This window comes from Numida meleagris, chromosome 17 (genome assembly GCF_002078875.1).
Source record: "Numida meleagris isolate 19003 breed g44 Domestic line chromosome 17, NumMel1.0, whole genome shotgun sequence".
In the NCBI taxonomy this organism is placed as follows: domain Eukaryota; kingdom Metazoa; phylum Chordata; class Aves; order Galliformes; family Numididae; genus Numida; species Numida meleagris.
Window position 1 is genome coordinate 8,947,653 of NC_034425.1, and position 16,540 is coordinate 8,964,192.

The 16,540-nt window shown below is 41.9% G+C and overlaps 1 long non-coding RNA gene across 1 annotated transcript in view; it reads right to left on the reverse strand.

The window, feature by feature from the left end:
- LOC110407256 overlaps positions 4,341-16,540 on the reverse strand; it is a 322,658-nt gene continuing 310,458 nt past the window's right edge. Inside the window, exon 7 of the long non-coding RNA XR_002443835.1 lies at positions 4,341-4,621. This is a non-coding gene — a long non-coding RNA (uncharacterized LOC110407256). The remainder of the gene's footprint in view (positions 4,622-16,540) is intronic.

A 16,540-nucleotide genomic window follows, 5' to 3' on the forward strand; every position in this document is an offset into this window, starting at 1 on the left:
AGTTTCTTACAGGAAGCTGTTATCTAAAAGCACTCCAGCGTAACACCCCAGATGTGCCTCAGCAAACCTGAGGGAAACATTTTAGGATTAGCAGCCAGTTGGAAGCAGGAAAAAATATCATCTTGGATGGTACAGGAGTGGGAGTAGCAGTTCCACAGAACACGCCTCATAGTTAAACATACTAAAGGAAGAAAAAAGACCTAGGATATGCAGACCTGGTAGATTAGTAAATGACAGGTTAGATAGAACTGACAAGTGTAATTGTAAAATGCATTATACAACCTCATAACAGGTCACGCACGAGCTAAGGATGTATACTGCATGACTTCAGCTGAAAGATTGGAAATGAGCATCAAACAAACCTTGCAAAGGACCTTGCTCTAGTGCACAGCTTAATTTTAACTTACTCAGAGCCCACATCTTGCAATTCACGTCTCAGCTCATCCCAGATCAGAGTCAATAAAAACAGTGACTCGCTCCTGGGGCTGCCTTAACACTAGCTCTAAACTCAGTCCAATCCCAGTTCCTTCCCAGCTCACCCCCAAGCCCAATTTGCTCCCAAAGTAACACGCCTACAGGGTCTTTCACATACAGCCACATTTATACCATCTCTGAAGGATCTGGGTTGCAGTGTAAATACTTGGACCTGCAGTGTGAAACAATCTGATGAGCTGCAAACAGAAAAAACCCTCACACAAAACAATTCAGAAAGACAGTAAATTTCGATCTCTTGCTTCAGCTTTTACAGTTGCTTGATGGGAAAGGTACCCCTAGCTATGAATATTTTAGTGTGAAGAAGCCACATCTTATTGCCTCATCAAAATATATGCACATAATTCTCTTTCATTACTGTTCTATAAAACAAAACCGCGTCAGGATGTTATCAAATAGAAGTGCTAATACTCTTCTACAAGCCATGTCAAAGCACTTGAGCAAGGCAGTTGTTGTTACACTCCTACTTCCAGTGTGGAGCACAAGGCCACTGCATGGCTATGAGCAAAGTCAGAGCCTCATTCCCTCTTTATTTGGCCTCTGCACTCATCTGCCAATGAAAACATTCACATAACACACAATGATACTCTGAAACTATAAAGTTTTTTCTGCAGCCATATTCCTTGCTATTTACAACATGGACTGCATCAGTCATGAATAGGGTGGAATTTTCTCTTTCAATATTACTTGAGGAAGCATCTTTTGCTGGATAGTAACAGTACATTATCACACACCTTCCCAGTGCATGTATTAAGGAAACACAGAACTTTCCAGCCCTACACGGACGGCACACACCGAGCTATTTGCTTGCCTTCAGGTGTTTGTTCAAAGGCTAGGTAGTGTGATGAGAACCAGCTACACTTGCCACAAATTTCACAGCAACTTTCAAGAAAATCTGTGGGGAATCTATTGTCTGAAGTTATGTGCCAAGGCTGGTTTTGGCTGCACTTGTGTGTTTTGGGACTAGCAGACATCAGCACATTCGGGAACCAACTGGTCCCTGCAGAAGAAAGGGGCAGGAATAAACACTTTGTGTGAATCTGTATTGGGCAAGATATACTGGTCACTTAGCAACCTCCACTTCTTGGACAGATACAGATGGTTAAACACCTGCAGCTGTCTTCAAATCAGAGATGAGATTTTTCTCTCTCGCTAGTCTCACACTTGAAAAGCTTCTTCCTTTCTGCCTCGCTTCCCATGCTCCACCTTTGCAAGAAGGAAGAGAGTTATCCATCAGTTACTGCAAGCAAGATTTGGAGTAACCCACTCAGTGACAAGAGAGTAAGTTAAAATGAATATGAATATGATCTTGAACACAGAGTGTTTTCCTGGAGAAAGTTTTTAACTTCCTTTTTTTTTGTAAATATGCTACCAGGAAATACTAATCTGCATATCAGTGTTTTCTGCAATTCAGTACAAAAATCACCTTTTCTCAACTAGAAAACTCACTCTGTTCTCCCTAGCTGCATTCATTCGCCGTGTTACATTTTGATGACTAACACTATCAGCATCAACTTCTGCACTGGATTCACTGGCATGCTGCGTTTACTCCTCTCCTGTTGACTTCATACACAGCCATAAAAACCACAGATTAAACAACCTGAAGGTACAGTGCTTTACTACATAGGACTAGACAAGTTGTATCCCTTGTCATGTTTATTGCTGAGTGGTGGCTGGCAGAGACTTAGCACTGCTGGGCAGCCTGTTAGCCTGGGTGGGCAGGGCTGTATTCCTAGTGCTGCTGCTCACTGACATTTTGCCCCCCTCTGCCTGGATCCACTGCTTAGGAACCAATGTGGTTCCCCCTCCTGATGTGCCGAGGACACAGATATTTTGAGACAAAGGAACACTATTGTGGTAACTGTGCTACTACTCCCAGTTTGCAGGGGGGAAAAAAGTTAATGAGTTCACATCCTTCTTTGCCAGCAGCAGTGGATGTCATTCCCAAAACTGACGGTGAAAATGAACAGTCAGACTAAGATTTCTTGACTCAATATTACTGCAAGTCTGAAAGCTCACGAGGAGCAAGAATATCAATAATATCTATAGTTGTAATTATACATGCAAAACAAACAAAGGCATCAGTCTTCAAATGCTTCAGAAGAGTTATAAACTCCTGTGCTTCAGGGGAAGTTTCTGGTGTTTTTCCCATCTTTGAAGGCAGGAGGAAATTTCCCCGTGGATGCCTCTGAGATGACAATTGCCTTTTCTTTGGGCTGCCTCTGAAACCTGTGGTTTAAACCTCTCTGTGATAGCTCTGGACTGCACAGATACTGGACTGATCCAATATATTTACTCCCATGTTTCTATTCTGAGAATACTATCAATTTTATATAAAACACTCTGCTTTGCTTCTTCATCGTATTTACTGCATGAATGACCCAGCATACAAATTTAATCTCTCTATTTTGAAAGCTTGAAGACAGCATTCCAGCCAGATAGTGATCTACTCAGGCTCTTTTATCTCTGTAATGGTCAATGCTGACATGTACTTACAGAGGCTGAAAAAACAATGACAAAATAAACACTAGGTAAAGAAAAATCATTTTTGCTGTCGACTCAGATAGCTCAGGATTTCTGCACATTACCGAGTCTGCTATGACTAAAGTCTGTTATGATCTACTCAGATACAATGTCTTTGGTTGACTATGTAGTTTATTGCAATTCTAAACATCACTATTGATCCAGACACTCACTGACATTTTTCTGCATGGCTGAACATTATTTTAAGCACCGTGCTTTGCTATTATGTCTAATGTATTTGTGGCAAGTTATTCACCAGATGATCATGTGCTTGATTTTCAGACATTATGTCAATTCTATTCCAACTCATATTTTCCTCAAGAAGGACACTTCATTAGGGATACTGGTTGTGTTTTGACAGCAGCATTATGGATGCCTGTTTATGGGTGGTTTTTTTGTTTGTCTGGTTGGTTGGGGTGGTTTTTCTCTTGTTGTTTTCTAAATAATGTAATAACCACTTTTTGACACTTTGAGATGTTCCTCTGCATGTGAGCAGAATGTGATGCAACAACTGGACATACATCACCCACAGCCGTAAGGGAGCCATGTTAGTAGAAGAGCAAAACTGGGATTTGTAACGCAGATTACTCCTCCCAAGTAGTAAGATTCACGTAGGGAATTCTGGGGACCTCCTAAACAAGTTATCCCTCTCCCGTTGTATCTTGTTTTACTGGTGCTTTACTTTAAAAATGGAATTATGGACGTTTCACATGGTAATGGTGTGATCAAACACTTTGGAACAAAACACTTCGCACTTCACTTCAATCATCCAAATTAGATGCACGTTTACATGATTAAGGAGAAAACAAAGAAGAGAGCTGAAGCTGACTGAAGAAGCTCCAGGACTGTAGCTGTATAAAAATATGTTTCTTTTTAAGGCACTTATAAAAATCCTAAACTTTCATAAAGAAGTTATGCTGAACCATTTGTAGTGACACACTAAAAAGTGATTTATTATCCTGTATAGCTCCCTATAAAGCCAGTACATGAAGGCATCTGTCAGGTTTGCTCTGAGGACAGAAATAGACTTCACGGTTTGGATGCCAAATTATATTTGACATTTAATTTACCATCTATGAAGCTGTAATATTTCACCTAAGCAGAAAGGGAAGGAAACAGCAGGAAATTCCATTTTCCAAAAAGAAATACCAACGCTCGTTGCAATCAATAATCAGATAACTAAAGAAATAGATTGTTGACCATAGTAAAGTACATCAAAACATGACGAATGTAATGGACTACAGAGAATATTTTGTATATAGAACTGTAGGAATAATACCTGTAACAAGATTGAGTTTCATGATTCTTACCTCTGTTTCTTGATCTGGTCTGGGTGACAGGAAGTAGCAGAGCAGTGCAAGCGCTGGCGCCAGGCAGTAAAGCTCAGAGCAAGACTTACCTTCAGCATCTGCAGACTTGAAACCAGTCCTGGACTGCGAGGAGGGGAGCTGCTGTGGGATCCTGTTGGGATCTCTCACGCTTTGGGCAACGGAGCAAGCGGGCTCCCAGGCTGTCGATACATCAATATTTTTCACTGTCACTGTGCCTGAATCTCTTGTGAATCTTTGGAAGGCAAAGCTGGAGATGTTTCAGAGAACTTCATGCACTGCAAAGAAGAGAAAATACTCATCATGAGTATTTATCTGAAGGAATCCATGCTGCATTGCTTCCCATGCCTGACTGGCTTAGTTACTTAAAAAAAACCAATTCTTAGTTCATCTTCACAAGTTATAACTCTTATAAGGAGAAGAGCTACCTTCTCAATTTCTATTGGAATACTGTAGAAACTGTAGCTGTTACCAAACATGAAATATAATGAACATTAAATTAACACACTATTGTCCCATTTTTGGGAACTACAGAGGCGAGCCAGTTGCCATAAATGCACACAAAACACACAGCCAGCTCTGCCAGTGATCTCACACTTATTCGTGATATCCCCAGCACAGGCAGTGTGCTGTGTTTGCATTTTTCTCTCCCACATCCACACCCCCTCACTTCTTGGCTCTGAGCAGAGGACTGTTTCTCCAGTTCCAGTCAGAGACAGGTAAGAATTCTCTCAGGGAACTATATTCAACAAAATATAGACACATATAAGGCATAAAGGGAAGGGAGATGCTCTCGTGTAGACAGATATTTCACTTTGTTAATGTGCACTGCTCACCATTCCTCAGCTGCAAACTTCTTTTCAGAAAAGTCAGGAAATAAACTAATATCTTGTTCCATATCTCTAGTTGCCAAAATCATGTGGATATTCTTAGGTATCAGAGAATATTTCACTTATGGAGGAGACAGAACTATTCTTACAGAGAATATTAAAATCAATTAGCCTTCAAGAATAGGAAAGTACATAGGTCACTCCAAAAGTAATGCCTCCTGTTTATTTCCATGGAAGCTACAACAGATAAAAAAAGGACCATAACACTATTTGATAGAGCAAATTCTCCACTACAAAACACTGTTTTTCAACACAGACACAACCACTAGCTGTGCATTTTTGTCAGTGATAAACAAGAGCTGCATGCCGTGCTCAGAACAATCTGCACGGCTGTCTGGAACGTGGCATGTCTTTCATCGTGCTGTTGCCACTGCTGAAACCACCCCCCCCTCACAGCACTCACATCCACTGCTTGGTCTCCATCAACGTTCAGCAAGCGCCCATGAGCAGCAATGGGTGCAATTTTTTCCACAGGGAGGAATTCAGTGAGCAGCCCTCATACAAGCAACAAGACTCAGAAGCAAGTAAATGAGCACTAGATCTATTTAAGAGGAAGCTGTGCTTGGCCTAGAACATCATGTTAGTTTGGAGCAAAACAAAGCATTTTCTCGAGCTGTAGAAATTGCATCTTGTCAGTGGCCAGCGGATTTTGTTTGCTTTTTTGCTGAAGATTTAAGATTTAAACTGAGTCTCTTTAAAATGGAGAGGAGCAGCTGTAGTAAAAGAATGAAGAACTTGCCAGTGAATCAGTGCAACATCATTACCATCTAGACTTGGAGAATCATCCATCATCCAGCAGCAGCCAACGCAAGCTGAAATTTACTAAGCTCCGTCTATGCACATTCTGGTGAACAGGCACCTTTCCCTCCTAGCTCTGAGCGGACTGAAAACAGATGGTCATAAATAAATAAACAAAGCCCCAGATAACCTTGTTTCTCTCTTAGCAGTACCACTTTGAGATCAAAAGCTCTCAGTCATTACTGCCTGGATAGATATTCTTCCAGAGGAATGCTTCACCTATGTGCCCTCCTCAGGAAAGCCTTGCTGGGAATTCTGCCGTGACATCACCGCTGCAGGCAGTGCACGTGGTGCTGCACAACGTACTTCAGAAACCCCTTCTTCAAATGGTGAAATACTACCCAGTTTCGTTTCAAGCAAATTATTCATCCTGCTTTATTTTCTATTATTAACCAGTTACTGTTGCCCACCTGTGAGACAGTAATAAGCATGACTTCCTGCACCCTCAGTCAGTTTTGTTTTATCTGCCTGTCAGTGGCCTCTCACTTACTCTGTTTGCCTTGACGTGTTTGTGCTGTCGCTGCAGAAGCAAATTGGCTGAGATGGTTTAATTGCAGGCTATGTAAGCTGAGGGTGATCATTACAGACAACTCAGGTAACAATGGCTAAAGCAACAAACCCGGTATGAAACACTGTCATTGGCAATGACAACAAATACCTGTTACACAGTAACTTTTCTTGTTTACATCAAACAATTTCACACAGGAAGAAGACAAATACAGATGCTATGAATAACTTGGGAACAGATCACCAGTGCCATGCAGTATCAGCAGCAGGAACACACCTCAGTTCCCAGATTCGCAGCCCAAGCCTTTCTCTGGCACACAACCTATCTGCCACTTGCTGCACCAGCTGCTCCCTGCTCACTGCTGGACGGGCCAAAATACGGGACCTCATCCAACACTGCTACACAAACACCTTTAAAATGTCTGTTCAGTGAGACTGAACTGGATGAAGCGATCTGTAAATAATGTAAGGAAAGCAGGTTTTGATATTTATAGTTATCATGAAGAATTTAGCGATGACAGTACAGTATATCCTAGACATTAATTTCATTAGATATAAATTACACTAGTACGACATTGATATATTATAATTAAAACTAATGATCCATTGATTCTCATCCAGAAATTCAGTTAAGATGACAAATATTCTTCTATTATAGACCAACGAATAAATATTAAAAACATACAAAAGTCCAGGAGGCAAATTCTGCATTAATTTATGCCAAGGTTCATATTGCCATGAAGCTCCTGAAGTTGGGGCTATGGCATGAATAAAATGAGAGTCTGTGGTGTTTGGGAAGCACCTCAGAAGCAGAATAGGGGCAATGAGCTGGAGGATGGCTCCGGTTTCGCTGCAAGAGCTTTCAGAGGAGGTTCAAGCTACAAAGAGGAAATCTCTGCTGCCCCTTGCCCAAATTCATCGATACCCACCGGGAGTCACCGTGGGCCACACACAGCCAGCTGTAAGGAGGAAGAACTGTTATCTGAGTATTTTCTCAAAAGTAATTTCAATACCAGCTGTGTCTAAGACTCCTACATGAGCACATCAGCTCTGGGTGAAAGGGCTGCTGCTGGCCCCCCAGGAGCCAGCGTTACTGATGCACATGTGCTCGGCCGCACCATCATAAGGAAATGGAAGAGGACAAAAGCAACAAAATCTGAACCAAGCACGGCTTGCAGACTACACATACTCTTTTAACTCTAAGATAATTCTCCATTAAAAGTAGGGGAATCACTTAAGACTTCATCAGGCTTTTCTGTTGACTTGCCAGATGCCAGTGAAACAAATTTTCCAGCTGTTTAACACTTTGGAAATATCTGTATTAACCTGTGTAGGTGTATGAATATTTGCTGTAAGGCTGACATCCTGAACCAACCACCCTTGGTTTAAAACATTTAACCACTGCCCCAGGTGGTCACAAAGAGGAGAAAGCTTATCTACTTATTATACACATGAGAGAGATGGTCAATCTGTTGTTCAGTGAGACGGCACCTGACTGACCAAACACCTTAGACTTGGTAAAAACGGTTCAAATTAACCATCTTTAGAGCACATAGGAGCAGCTCATCTAGGAGCCTACCTCTCCCATTAGACACATCAGCTAAGTTGCACATCGAAGTTACACATCTTTACACAACAAATGACCCTCTTCTCCCATCTGCTTGCACTCAGACACATGGTGTTTCTCCCCTCAGTAACTCCAGATGAGAACATTTCCTCATTTCACTCTCTCTTTGGCCGACCCAGCAGCTACTTCCCACACATTTCAAAGTGCACCCACCATTGCTTTGGCAATCCAAATATTGAGTATGTGATGAGACTTGCTGGGGACAGCAATAACCCGTAAAGCCTGGATCTGAACACAGACAACAGATGCAATTAGAGATGTGCAGGGCAGTTCCCGAGAGGTGGAATACATATGTAACTTAATTAAGCATTTTCCTGCAGGCCTAACTGATTCACTGGGCCAACAGATACTGTATTTAGGAGGGTGCATGTTTAATTTACAAATTAGTGGATTACAGTAATATGCATAACAACATATTAAATGAAGCATTAATGTAACACAACCCAAACGACACATGATAAACCATATAAGCATATATACAAACTTGATTTAATATGTTAGCTTCCTTTGCCCTCTGTCAGTCTGATTGCCTTTGCATAATCCATGTTCCTAATTATCCCCCAGTATGCCTTGCATATAAATAGCTAATTAGATAGTGTCCCTGTCAGCTATGAAGTATGTAATATCTGGAAAAAATACTCCTTTAGAAATTTAATTTAGGATAACAGATTGTGCCATCTAACCGAAGAATTAAAGCTTTCAGTTTACTAAGATGTTTGCACATTTAATATCGACTCCATACTATTATACTAGTGCCTCAAAATGTGTCCAGCAACTCTGTTCTTAAAAAAAATAAATAAATAAAACATCGTCCTGTCAAAAGTATGTACAGTAATTACAGCAAGTTGCTTAAGACCTAAAAATTACCTCACACAACACGATTTGACATGTGCATCCATTCTCCATGAAATACATGCCACGTGGAGAGGGCTTGGATGCAGCTGAGGGAAGCACTGCTCCAAAGCAGGGCAGCGCCGTGCTCCTCCTGCTCACAGGCTGGTGCTCCTGGGAAGGACACTGGGCTCCTGGGGCTCCGGGTGGTGAACCCTGCACATCCAGTTATCGTGCACCAAGTGCTTTTCTCTCATCTTGCCTTGTGACAGCCATTGGCCATTTCAGATGCCTCCCCCATTAACTCCAATGCACACAGCATGCTTCCAAGACTTTCCTCACACGTAACAAGAAGTATTTTTGCTGGAATTTGGTGAAGTAAAAACAAATCCAAATATGTAGCTGTATGTAAAATGCTGGCTACAACAATTACCTTCCCTTTCTCTGTTCCAAGCAGCAAATATTAAGAAGGTGAAGGTTAGAAGGATTGCAGGGAAGGTGCCATAGGGCTGCAGGCAGCAGTGAGGCAGGGCAGAAAAGATGGATACCTGAATGCCCTGCTGTCTTCCTCTCATACAGCTAAGGTTTTCACAGTCATATACAACATTCAAATAACTTCCCACTCTCATTTCTGGGGCATGGATGTTCTTAATATTTAAAATGATCTCCTTCGTGTAACAGATGTTTTCATCCGAAGGGCATAAGTGCTTTCATAAAGGTAGAGAACACAGAACACGGTAAAGTTAGAATGAATTAAGAAAGAGCCAAGTGTACCTCTCCCAAAATTAACAGATTGCAATTTTTTCTCTAAGTTAGTCATTAATACTATATAACAATTAAAAAAAAACACCACTAGATTTCTTATTCCGTTTTTTCGTGTCCAGTAGATAATATCGATGGGTATTTTCCAGATCCATGTTATTGTGCCAGGAATGAGCCCAAGGGGACAAGAGCAGTTGGAACACTGCACTCTGTGGCTTGCACGCAGCAGGCCCCATCCATCCCTGGTGCAACTGAAGTACACAAGCAGCCTGGCGTGTTCTGCCGCGTGTTATATAACCCATGTAAAGGGCAATGATGCACATTTCAGAGTAATTAAGGTTCATGAAGTGCTGGGATTACAAAACAAGTTCTTATAAATAGCACAGGAATGAGCATTAAAAAGATGGAAATGCAAATCTTTTCCCTTGAGGGTGAAAGGGAGGGGATTTTTACAAGCAATTGCTTCATGAGCTCAGGGTCCTTTTTCCAATTCGCAGCCCATGCGGTGGGGATGACGCGGTCCCAAGGGACCACAGGGCTGGGCTCACCTGTGGCACTGCAGCGAGCTGCTCCCATCACCATCACAGCCACGGAGTGGGTGGGAGCAACTTCCCTCCTGGCCACGGAGGAGAAAAGCAATCCCAGAACAACCACACATGGGAAGAACCCAGCAGCTCCTGTGCTGCAAGCCTGCACCCTGCCAGCTTCAGAGGAACGCCTCTGTGCATCACCAGGCAGGGTGCTGGGGCAGGCTGCACTACAGGTCAGCATGGTCCGTCCTCATCAATCACTTCTGGAAGACAGATTTACATTCTTAGGGCATCCAATCCAGTAGCTCTGTATTTTCCCCTTCCCAGTACAGGTGCATTCTCTGGTACAGAGAGTTTATCGGTATCATCCTTGCACCGCTCTATGGTAAAAGCTGTGCAACAGCGTGGCAGGATATTAAGGTCTCATTATAATTTCTGTTGAGTTTCTTAATTGGTTGGAGCATTGTATAACAAACACCAAGTAGAGTCAAAACAGCCATTCATTGTAACCGATACATAGCTGCACATCTCTAATAGGTGAACAGGTTAACGGGAAGCAGAACAGTAGCTTTAGGTCTCCTGGGTGTTATACAATAATTCACACTCTAAGGGGCCAACATTTTTAACCACTTCTATTTGGTCAGAACAAAGTTGGGATCTTTTCATCCTACACAACTTTTCGGATGTTACCGCTAAGGAAGCCATCTAGAAACGTCGGCTTCCCCATACTTGAAAAGATTCAAAACTTTTAAATACTCCTTCACTATGACTGTTTCTTAAAGGATCATAGAATCACAGAATCATCAAGGTTGGAAAAGACTTACAAGATCACCCAGTCCAACCATCCACCCGTTACCAATAGTTCTTGCTATTCACAATTTCTGAGAAGTCTTTTCAGCATTAACCGCATTCACACATTTTTAGAGAGCAATTGTTTACACCTGCAGTGCTATTTTGGGAATATCTTTGTGATAGTATGGACAGCTCTACTACTGCTGAGTAAGGCATGTAGTCACTTCCAAGTGTTCCTGATAAGACAAGAAATAATTTGTAAGATAAAGGATTTATTAACATTTGGAAGTGGCAACAACATCCAGCACAAACCGCCTTGGGCAGGTGTAGAGCTGGCACTGCCCTGGAGATCCCTGTATACGTGGCATCAAGCACCTGAACACCCCGCCCCGCGGTGAATCCTTGTCCATGGCAAGCAGTGACAGCTTCTCCCATTTGTTTGGAGTTTTTGCATTTTACAGTCCTTTCCCCACATGAAGGAATTTATGCTTTTAATATAACAATACACCATAGCAACCTGCATTACTCTCAGTAAATATATTCCTGTGATTATTTTGTATATCACCGGCAAACCTAAATGAAAATGACGATGTCTAGAGATAGCCTTAGCTGATAGTTGTATTTAATCTGCAAGTTTATGCACTCGCTGTCAAAATAGTTGTAAAATATGCATATGAGAATGTATGCCCTGGAAACTCAGAAAAATGAACTAGTCCAGTCTATCCTACTTTAGATATACAGGCACTGCAAAATGTATCTCCATTGATGTTTTTATTACAGTTTAAAGTAGGGCGCATTTTTAAAGCTTTTTGGGATGTCAGTAAGAGCATCTCCATCCACACAACTCACTTACCGACGTGTCTGTTATCAAGTGTTTATCAGGTTGTGATGACTCCAGTAAAGTAGAGGGAACTCTAGAGGAGCTGTGTGTCTCCTGCACATGAAATCTTTCTTTATCTTTTAGAGCGGATCGGACAGTCCCCCTTGCCCCCACCAAGGCAAAAAAATGATTCGCTGCTGTCTTTCGAATGCTGTTGCATGGAATATGTCAAACTCATGAGACCATGCAAGTTTCTCCCAGAGTATTGTTCTTTGCTTGTGAGAACTGTGAGTTGATATTACTGTGCTCGATGTCATTATTTACACTTTGCTTAACTTCTGCCTAAATCCTTGCTTAAACATCACTGTTCAAGCTTAGCATTGGGCTGGAAGTTCAGGGTCCTGACTGCAGGACTGTGCTTTGGTGGATGACTCACAGCCATCCATATGCAGAGATCGTTTTAAACCAAGCTGCTCAGTATTACTACTGTATACATAATAAAGAAATCCTGCTTTATCCACATGAGCCTATCGTTACCCATAGCTAGCCATAGAATCTGGGAAACAAGCGATGCTCTCACCCACCCAACAAATCATTCATCACAAGTCTTGAAACTTGCTTCACCAGGTAAATCTACTCATTGCCTTGAAGCTCTTCAACAGTTAAGGACGGGGCTTGATTTTTCTGCAAAGAATGTTTGAGACAGACGCTAGCTTGAACAGCCTACACAATCAAATCCGCTCCTGTTAATTAGAATCTTGCCTCGTCTGAATGAATAAGCATCTCTGCATCTGGTACGAATCATGTTGCTAACATTTTTGTCAGGTGCTTGTCTTCATTTAGCAATTAAACCAGCACAGCACTGAGAGCTGGCTTTCGAATCTGCGTCGAGCCTAACTGCAAGATTTCTAGAAGCAACACAGCATCTGATTTCAGAACAGAAGAAGAACAAAGAACAAGGTTTGGGTATACAGGTCTTCCAATAAAGCCCAGAGCCCAGGCAGGCTACCCTCATCCTAAGGGATGGAAATGGGAGTGGGACCCCTCCTGCTGGTTGGTACCTGAGTCTGTGGCAGAACTGCGGGCTGGGCATGGAGACATGGCCCAAGAACGAGCTGCGTAAACTCCTTTTTGTAGAAGAAATCTGGATTAGAAACAAATTCCTGCCTTATTTCTAGATGCTCCTCCATTTCCTTTCTTTTAGGTAAGTGACTCATCACAGAACACTTTCTCCTAAAGAAACATGATGTGCTCAAGCTCGTTTTCTATCTGGTGCTTTTCCCAGGGCTTCATTTCAGCTATTCTGAAGGCCTGCAAGAGGACCAAGACCAAGAAGAAGCAGCAAAGCAATAAACAGAAATCCAGATAGAAATTTAAGGACAGCCTGGCTTCTCTCTGCTTGGCTTGTACAAGTTCAGGCAGAAATCTTCTACCAGGCTTCGTCAGAAGTCATTTTGATTAACACATGATGTATGAAAACTCTGTCCATCATCATCAGGGACTGTGCTGGGGGAGCTCCAAGAGAGCTGAAGTTCTCTATGTGGAAGTTGAAAATCCAAGTGCTGTGCCTGGGCACTGTAACAGATTCAACTTCAGCAAATTTAATTAAGTTAAAATCTATACCGCAACTTTTCAACTTTTTTGTCCCCAAAATGTACTTGTTTGCTCATGTGAAGCAAAACTAAACAAAGAAAGTTGATATTATCATGGCAAGAAAGGGCTTGGAATGACTGAGTAATTAATGCAAGCCTTTTGATTAAAGTCAATTTGCCTTCAACATCATGACTTTTAATGCGCCCTAGGCCTGCATTAATAACTCACATGCACATGGCTTCTCTGGTTGTTTAATTATTTATAAATCTTATTGCCTGTTAAAACAAAGCAACCTTAATGAGATTAATACAATTATTTTCTTATTTAACTTTCACATATTAAAAGGATGGAATTTCACTGCTCTCCCCAGTAAATGCCAAGAAAACCTCCAGCTCTCTGACCTGCCTGGCTGCAGTTCTGCAGTCCTGTCTATGATCAAGTGCCACTAGAGTATTTTGTGCGCCCTTCACACACAGCTACGAGGGCTAAGGCCGAGATTCATTTTGAGGTTGCAACTGCTCTTCTTCAGGCTGCAGCTCTGGTAAAACTTCTCCAAAGCAGAGCACTGGCTAAAGCAGATGGGATGTAAAGGACAATCTGGATATCATCACCTGCTATCACTTTATTTTAGGATGCTGACCATCAGAAGCAGAAGTGTCACTTGCTATTAGGAACAACTCTCCTGAACACCTCCGAATTCTTTAGTGGTACTAAGTTCAGTCTTCAAAACTCTGCACCAAACAAAACAAGTGCTGTTTTTCCTCTAGTAAATCATTTGCACCACCACAGCAGATGTACCTCTGATCAAAGGTGACTTGTATTTAGGCTCCACCCTTTCAAGACACCTTAGAAAACAGCATTTTCAAGATCAGAGAAAAGCATATGATGCACTTGGAAGGATCTGCTTATAGTTACTAGGTTGAAATTCAGAAATAACTCAATCAAAAATATACAAAACCAGAAATTACTTAGTGCAATTTTGAACATCAGGATGCTTTTTCTTCCACATCTTCCTAATGCATTAAATTTTCTTTGTGAAATGACTTTAGCCTTTCCGAGAAGGACACTGCTTCCTGGAAAAAGCTTCTGCTAAGAGCTTTACTAATTGCAAGATCACTGCATTTAGACAAAACAAAAATCTGCCTAGGCAATAAATATTACTCTTAATGTATGTGCGTTCGCTCAAGTGAATTTGCAGAGCTAGAAACAACCATTCCGAATACTGATGGACTCAAAGAATTTGGTATTCTCTGATCACCTTCCTTTGAACTATTTGATTAACCTAGGAAGACACAAATGAATTAAATCAGACAAAGCCGGCAGAACTTATTCAGGATAAGCCTAGCACGTGTGCCACTAGTAAGACTAATTGCTATCAATCAATTTCCTTCACTGGCAGTGGAGATAAAAAATACCTGGGGCAAAATAGGGCTTGCCTTCCAGAGCAGTTCATTGATACATGTTGATACGGTAAAATCCCATAGCAGTTTCACCAAGATGAATCATATTAACACACACACACAAAAAAAACATGAAAGAAATCTTGCAGCTATTTGGCTGAAAGCATTCACAATTGGGAAAAAGCAAAAGCATCACTTGGAGCATCATTTGAAAAAACATTTGGATTTCATTGTTCCAGGTAAAGATATTAAATACGCTCCCCGGCTGCTTTTGAGGATTTGCAATTGTATTCCACACTCGGGCGAGCAAAGGCTCCTTGAAGCACCAAGAGCCGGGCACGCACAGGACTGGGCTCTGCCCTGGCTCCCACGTCCCTGCCACCGCTGCCACTGCCCGCACGGCGTGCCGCCATGCTCCGAGCCCCAGCACCGCGCGTCCGTCCTTCCCTGGAACCCAGCTGTCACAGATTCTCTTTTTAAAACAAATATTATCCTGCTTAATCTTTCCTGAATTCATTACAGCTGACATTGTAACAACAGCATCCAGTGCCAAATGGACTCACATACACTCGGGACAGATGCGGCACCTAGAACAGATTTATATCTTCCCTTGATACTATAACACTAACAAGTTCAGTACTCAAGAGTTGCAGGCTTTCCGGTGGCATCTTTATGAGACCCTGCTGACTCTCCACCAAAATTTATACCTGCTCAAGCATGTTCTCTGAACCACAATCGCAGACGCAATAAATTTAACGGATCCTTTATATGACAGTAGATGCTTCTCAGCGCTCCTTTCCATGGCACTAGCAGGGAAGCACTCCTATTTTGCAAAGCCTTGTAGGCTATTCCAGTTGCTCCTTCTCAGGACTCACAAGTATGTTGCAGTTTGGCAGATACAATTAAGGAGAAGAAAACCAAGCCCAATGTACTGACTCAATTATTCCCTAGCGCGACGCACAGACACACTGCAATGGCCCAGCCCTCCTCCACTCTGGCTCTCCTCAGAGCTGATGGCTTTGAAGTGTCAGTCTGAACACTGCAACATCCGCAGCAATGGGGAGGACTGCCAAAAAGCTCTGTAAGATGAACAGTTTGAGGAACACCAAGCAGACCTCAGTTTGTTCTATTCATTCAAAAGCCAGCATGCAATACAGTTGGTACTGAAAGGTGTTCTATGGCAGAGTCCAAAAGGCTCCAACAAATAGGCAAGGGTGAATGTAGCCCTACAGCATGTCTTTTTACCTTGACCTTTCAAGTACTGACCTCCATTTGAGAACATAATTGGAGAGATCCAGAGAACTTTATAAAACCTCACCTGCTAATAAAGTTTCACCCGAGACAACTTCAGAAGTGGCATGGATTACGCTATTGCTAAAGTTTAAGGCAGAGGAAGGTGTTAGCTGTAAACACAGCTATCCAAAAGATAAATATTTAAACACAGCCTTCACATCAGAGTCTATCAAATACAATATTCACCAGTTGGCTTAAGCCAATAGGAAATTTTAACAGAGAATGAACTACTACTTTTCACGGTTATTTAAACCAAATTAACAATGACAGTAATGCAATTTCCTTGGCATGACTCTTTTTCATTTCTCTTCAGCTGCCTCCTGCTAGAATCTTTAGAGAAGTTTAAACTGATTT